The sequence below is a fragment of the Ictalurus punctatus genome, chromosome 19 (assembly GCF_001660625.3).
Source record: "Ictalurus punctatus breed USDA103 chromosome 19, Coco_2.0, whole genome shotgun sequence".
NCBI classification, from domain to species: domain Eukaryota; kingdom Metazoa; phylum Chordata; class Actinopteri; order Siluriformes; family Ictaluridae; genus Ictalurus; species Ictalurus punctatus.
Window position 1 is genome coordinate 10,001 of NC_030434.2, and position 7,985 is coordinate 17,985.

The following is a 7,985-nucleotide window of genomic DNA, read 5'->3' on the forward strand; positions in this document are numbered from 1 at the left end:
ACACGAAGCCCGAGCGCTCTGATGACCCGGAGTTTGTCACCAAAACCCGTCTCCTTTTTAAAATTATCAAATTAATACACCACAAAAACAACGTTAGCCATGAACAGCCTCCGTCCATTAACAAAATTGAAAAACACCTGTCAGAGATCATCAAACCTGCATTGCCAAATGCCACGACATACTCCCTGATTGAGGGTAATGCAAAAAATTGGGCATACACCACAATGCTAATTCTTAAAAATCATTATGAAGATGCATTAGGGGCAGAAATGGCTAAGCTGCAGCACCTCTCCTCTAGGGATTGGGAAAAATGCCTCAACACTGCCATCGTGTGGGCAAAACGGGGTATTGGTAAAAGACTCAAGGACAAAACTTTGCAAGAGGCTCAAGGGCTGGTACGAGAGACGTGGCAAACGGTGCCCGTTCCCACCGATCCGGTTCAGAGGGAAGGGGAAACGGGTACCCAGAATCCCCCTCCTTCCCCTCCCCAGACACAAAACACACCGGTTAGAGCAGTCACAGTGCAGGCACTGATACACACAGGAACGGGACTACAATCCCCACCTGTAAGATCCGTTACGGCGTCCACTATGACTGACCCGCTGCATGAGTGGTCCCCCCTTAGAGAGGAGGAACCGGACAGCGATTTAGACACTTCCCTTCATCTCCTTTCCTCCCCAAAAGCACAACGCGGTCCTCGGCGACGTCCTAACCCCTGTGTCAGACAGGAGGAGGATGATCTCATCTGCTTCGAGGACCTAGGGGAGTGCGAACGAGAGAAGGTCACTCCACCTGAGGCGATTTCGAGCCCTAACAAAATCACTAGCCTCAAAACAGCCACACAGGCCCGCTTAAGCTTAGGGCCCGGCGCATCTCCCGCGTTACACTGCGACGGGCTGGGAGACAGGCCTAGCAGACACATAGCGACAAAGAGAAAATCTCAATGGACACTGACGGCACGGAGAAAATTCCTCATTATCGGGGACTCCAATCTGTCCAGGATGCCACCTTTTAAGAACCCCGACCTACAGATAGAGAGCTATCCGGGGGCCAAATTTGCACATATAAAACAGATGCTTGACAAAAACACAGTCTCTACTGACACAGAACACGTCATTTTTTCGTTGGGCATAAATGGCAGAACCAATAACGTCAACGAAACGGCCATCAAGGGGCTTCAAGGGCTATTGAGAACGGCCAAAGAAAAATTCCCTCGGGCGGAAATCTGGGTGCCGGTGGTGAATTTTTCTCCTGAGCTCCCGCCCAACGAACAAATACATCTCGATACCCTAAACGCCTACATCACGAGAAACCTCAGACACATTCCGGCCCTTCCCAGCTCGGAATTTCAAACCAAAGGTGACCGGATTCATTGGACGGCGGACACGGCCGGTAGCATGCTCCAGCACTGGCTGCAGTATTTAAATTAAATCTCCCCATAAGCCTGCATAAACAGGAGGGGAATAGAAATGTCATCGTCCTATCAAAAAAATTCCACATCACTCCCTGTCAACTTAGCCTCCTTAATAAAGGCCTAACATTTATCCCATCGGGCACAACGGGCATGAAGCGACAGGTGATACAAACACGATTCGACCTACAGCAATACCACAGAAGACTAAAATTAGCGGCCTATTTCCATAATGACACACAAAAAGAACCACCTCCGTTCACACCTAAATCTGATTGGACCCCGCCGACAGATAAACTACCCGCAGAACTTCTCAATCTATTTGAGACGGACCTAAAACTTTTTAAAAATCATTTCGGGCCACCCCGAGAAGAACCGAACCTCACTCCGGGGGAGATTGATGCTCTCAGGGAACTGCAGAGTAACAAACAGATCATTCTAAAACCGGCAGACAAAGGGAGTGCCATAGTCATTATGGATCGGGAACAATATTTATGGGAGGGGTACAAACAATTAAATGACCCTAAATATTATAGGAAATTGAAAGAACCGATATACCTAGACACCGTACCGATGGTAAAAGAAATAACACAAAGTCTTTACACAAAAAAATACATTAACGCGAAACAAAAATCCTACCTACTGGGGAATTTAGAACCGAGGAGCAGGAGGTTTTACATGCTCCCGAAAATACATAAGGACCGAGCAAAATGGAGCAGGCCCTATGAAATTCCCCCAGGAAGACCCATAGTTTCAGACTGTGGTAGCGAGACCTACTACACGGCCGAATTCCTTGATTATTATCTAAATCCCCTTTCCATGGGCCACCCCAGTTACATTAAGGATACGTACGATTTTGTACACAAGGTGAAAGGACTAAAAATCCCGCCGAAAGCCATCCTTTTCACCATGGACATAGATAGCCTTTACACGAATATCGACATCAGAGAGGGAATTCAGGCGATAAAAAACATACTTAAAAAACACCCGGACGCCTCTAGGCCTGACGAGGAACTCATCCGTCTTTTAGACATTAATCTAAACAGAAATGACTTTGAGTTCAACGGGGAATTTTTCCTACAAATTAAAGGCACGGCGATGGGCAAGAAGTTCGCCCCGGCCTACGCCAACATCTTCATGGCAGAGTGGGAGGCTTCGGCTTTGGCCGAATGCCACAGGAGGCCCCTGCACTACTTCAGATATCTGGATGATATCTGGGGAGTGTGGACCCACTCTGAGGATGAGTTCAGGGATTTCGAGGCCTCTTTAAATAACCACAATCCGTCCATTACACTTAAATCCACTATTAGTTTTGAGTCGGTGGACTTTCTAGACACCACTACGTACAAAGGCCCTGACTTTAATTCGTCACACAAACTGGACATTAAAGTCTTCTTCAAGGAGACCGACACGCATGCCCTATTGCATAAAAGGAGCTTCCACCCCAGACACACCTATTCCGGCCTAGTCAAGTCGCAACTCCTCAGGTTCAGCCGCATATGCACCCAGGAACGAGACTTCAGAGAAGCGACACGAATCCTCTTCGGAGCACTCAAACAGCGAGGATACAGCAGGTCGTTCCTCAGAAAAATCTTGAAATCGTACCTGACCAAAGGGACGCAGACGGAGGGCACCGTCGTGCCCTTTGTCCTGACGTACTCGTCCGCCGCGGTGAAACTGACCAGGGGGGTTAGGTCCAACTTCCAAAACCTGTTGGGACAGACACAGATATTCAAAAACCACAAGGTTATTGCAGCGTTCCGGAAGAACAAAAATCTGCATGACTATTTGATCAGAGCTAAAGTTCGGGCCCTCCACGATGCTAAACCCAAGCATCACGGGCAATATCTTTTCCAAAGAGAATACGTCCTAAACAGAAGCACGAAGGAAGTCTTCCCTACTCACCGATCGGGCACCGTACACACTAAAAATGCGGTGTACCTAATCACCTGCAAAAAGTGTTGCACACAATACGTGGGTGAGACGGGAAACACCATTCTGGTCAGAATGACCCAACACAAACACAACATCCTGAAAGGAAAAGAGAAGAATACCTACCTGGTCCAACACTTTCTGGAGCACGGATGGGACTCATTCAGCGTCACGGTCCTGCAGGCCAACCCGTTGTGGTCTGTGCTCCAGAGAAAAAGAGCAGAAAAGATCTGGATTAGGAAATTAGGTACTATACATCCCCAAGGCCTTAATGTGAAGTGAATCCATTCGAGCAAACGACATAGATGGCCTGTGCACACGGGTTAGCGCCCACCCTCCTAAAAGCACTAACCCTAACCCTAACCTTAACCTCAACCCTAAAACCTAACCCTAACCTTAACCCTAAAACCTAACCCTAACCCTAAAACCTAACCCTAATCCTAACCCTAAAACCTAACCCTAAACCTAACCCTAACCTTAACCCTAATACCTAACCCTAACCTTAACCTTAACCCTAAAACCTAACCTTAACCCTAAAACCTAACCCTAACCCTAAAACCTAACCCTAACCTTAACCTTAACCCTAAAACCTAACCTTAACCCTAAAACCTAAAACCTAACCCTAACCCTAAAACCTAACCCTAACCTTAACCTTAAAAACCTAACCTTAACCCTAAAACCTAAAACCTAACCCTAACCCTAAAACCTAACCCTAACCTTAACCTTAACCCTAAAACCTAACCTTAACCCTAAAACCTAAAACCTAACCCTAACCCTAAAACCTAACCCTAACCTTAACCTTAACCCTAAAACCTAACCTTAACCCTAAAACCTAAAACCTAACCCTAACCCTAAAACCTAACCCTAAAACCTAACCTTAACCCTAAAACCTAACCCTAACCCTAAAACCTAACCCTAACCTTAACCTTAACCCTAAAACCTAACCCTAACCTTAACCCTAACCCTAAAACCTAACCCTAACCTTAACCCTAAAACCTAACCCTAACCTTAACCTTAACCCTAAAACCTAACCCTAACCCCCTAACCCTAACCGCTAACCCTAACCCCAACCCTAACCGGCCCGTGCCTCATGTCAGAAAAAATCTCAATGGTTCACTATATCTTTTTCCTATAATCATCCTGCTCAAGAACAAGGATTATAGTCATTTATAATACAGTTAGGACATATGTAATGGTAATCAATTAGATTAAGGGCAGGAAAGAAAACACACATAGGAATACGTTAGTGCCAACCAAAAAATTCTGACAAAAAACAGACTAATAAAATAATCATCTCAAAAATTTAGAATCACTTTCCAAAATAATATATAAATTTCAACTTAGCAAATAACAATTACTATTAGGCCAAATTGAACACTCAAAAAGCCCTACTAATAAGCAGCTTACCCTCTTATTGGCTCTTTGCTGCTTCTGTCAAATCAGAGAAAAGGGGAAAAGGCTCCCCATTCGCTCGTTTGAATTTAGTCCCACCCCCATCAGAGTTGTGGGAACAAGGACAAAAGAAAAAAACATCCATTGGCCCGTTTGAATGGAGTCCCACCCCCTCACCCTTATAAAGGGAGGGAGGGAAGGAGCAGAATCCCATTCCTCGCTTCTAGCTCTGAGAGAGAAAGCCTTTTACAACCAGTTGCGCTTAGAAATCTGTTATTTTTGATTATTTCTTTTCTTTATCTTTTCAATTTTATTCATTTTGAACATTTTCTTTTGTTTTCTTTTGTGAAATAACAGAACAAGCCTGCCTGAAGAAGGTTCTGAGGGAACCGAAACGTTGCAACGGCTTGTTCATCCTTTTTTTTCTGAACTTTATCTAGACTAAACCTGAAGGAAAGTATTCCATCTACTTACATTTACTATTATATTCACTTTTTGATTCAAAATACACCCTATTCGTTCTCTCTAAAAAAAGAGTACCTCGATTCAAATCAAATACTACCTGCTACTATTGCTTTACAACAGCTGATTTATCCTTCTATTTTGTTAACTGTACCTGAATTAAAGTTTAAGGAAAGGATTCCCTTTACTTACATTCATTATTTTATTGAAAATACACCCTATCTTCCTTTCTTAAAAGAAACTACACTGATACGAACCGAACACTACTAATAATACCTAAAACTTAAATCCAAAAATACTCTAAAATACCTCAGTACTCAAAATAGCACATTTATACATACCATACACTACCTTTTTTTTCTCCAACACCTAGAAAAGATAAAAACGTTAAAATTTGATATTAGTAAAAATCCACATTCATTCAATACACTGAAAAATTGATAATAAGACACAGAAAAGGTTTCAGAAAGTTATATTTACCTGAGTTCAGTAAACTACAATAACATTGCCAAAACATGGTTTGGCCAGAAAGGGACGACTGGACAGTCGTCACGCGCAGACGCAAACGCACCGTCCAGGGCAATGTTTGGCCCATGCCCCGCACTTATCACAATCCTGTACAACATACACGGGTAGAGAGAGCACCCCTCCATGGGAACACTGTCAAACACGGTGGCTACCGAACCACGTGGGATGAACAGGGAGGGAGAATGCTCTCCTATGCGGACATAGTCAAATACGGTGGCCACAGGAGAGTAGCACCGACCCACCGCGGTCAACTCCAGCAACGGTCCGACAGACCGCAATTTTTTGAAACCCGGGCCCTCTCGGGACCCGTAACATTTACGCCTCGGCCAAAAGCTATCACAAAGCAAGCACGCCACCGGGAACAGAACGGAGTGGGCACGGCGCGCTGGTTTCCCAGGGACAAAAACACATATCCCAAACGGAACACGAAGCCCGAGCGCTCTGATGACCCGGAGTTTGTCACCAAAACCCGTCTCCTTTTTAAAATTATCAAATTAATACACCACAAAAACAACGTTAGCCATGAACAGCCTCCGTCCATTAACAAAATTGAAAAACACCTGTCAGAGATCATCAAACCTGCATTGCCAAATGCCACGACATACTCCCTGATTGAGGGTAATGCAAAAAATTGGGCATACACCACAATGCTAATTCTTAAAAATCATTATGAAGATGCATTAGGGGCAGAAATGGCTAAGCTGCAGCACCTCTCCTCTAGGGATTGGGAAAAATGCCTCAACACTGCCATCGTGTGGGCAAAACGGGGTATTGGTAAAAGACTCAAGGACAAAACTTTGCAAGAGGCTCAAGGGCTGGTACGAGAGACGTGGCAAACGGTGCCCGTTCCCACCGATCCGGTTCAGAGGGAAGGGGAAACGGGTACCCAGAATCCCCCTCCTTCCCCTCCCCAGACACAAAACACACCGGTTAGAGCAGTCACAGTGCAGGCACTGATACACACAGGAACGGGACTACAATCCCCACCTGTAAGATCCGTTACGGCGTCCACTATGACTGACCCGCTGCATGAGTGGTCCCCCCTTAGAGAGGAGGAACCGGACAGCGATTTAGACACTTCCCTTCATCTCCTTTCCTCCCCAAAAGCACAACGCGGTCCTCGGCGACGTCCTAACCCCTGTGTCAGACAGGAGGAGGATGATCTCATCTGCTTCGAGGACCTAGGGGAGTGCGAACGAGAGAAGGTCACTCCACCTGAGGCGATTTCGAGCCCTAACAAAATCACTAGCCTCAAAACAGCCACACAGGCCCGCTTAAGCTTAGGGCCCGGCGCATCTCCCGCGTTACACTGCGACGGGCTGGGAGACAGGCCTAGCAGACACATAGCGACAAAGAGAAAATCTCAATGGACACTGACGGCACGGAGAAAATTCCTCATTATCGGGGACTCCAATCTGTCCAGGATGCCACCTTTTAAGAACCCCGACCTACAGATAGAGAGCTATCCGGGGGCCAAATTTGCACATATAAAACAGATGCTTGACAAAAACACAGTCTCTACTGACACAGAACACGTCATTTTTTCGTTGGGCATAAATGGCAGAACCAATAACGTCAACGAAACGGCCATCAAGGGGCTTCAAGGGCTATTGAGAACGGCCAAAGAAAAATTCCCTCGGGCGGAAATCTGGGTGCCGGTGGTGAATTTTTCTCCTGAGCTCCCGCCCAACGAACAAATACATCTCGATACCCTAAACGCCTACATCACGAGAAACCTCAGACACATTCCGGCCCTTCCCAGCTCGGAATTTCAAACCAAAGGTGACCGGATTCATTGGACGGCGGACACGGCCGGTAGCATGCTCCAGCACTGGCTGCAGTATTTAAATTAAATCTCCCCATAAGCCTGCATAAACAGGAGGGGAATAGAAATGTCATCGTCCTATCAAAAAAATTCCACATCACTCCCTGTCAACTTAGCCTCCTTAATAAAGGCCTAACATTTATCCCATCGGGCACAACGGGCATGAAGCGACAGGTGATACAAACACGATTCGACCTACAGCAATACCACAGAAGACTAAAATTAGCGGCCTATTTCCATAATGACACACAAAAAGAACCACCTCCGTTCACACCTAAATCTGATTGGACCCCGCCGACAGATAAACTACCCGCAGAACTTCTCAATCTATTTGAGACGGACCTAAAACTTTTTAAAAATCATTTCGGGCCACCCCGAGAAGAACCGAACCTCACTCCGGGGGAGATTGATGCTCTCAGGGAACTGCAGAGTAAC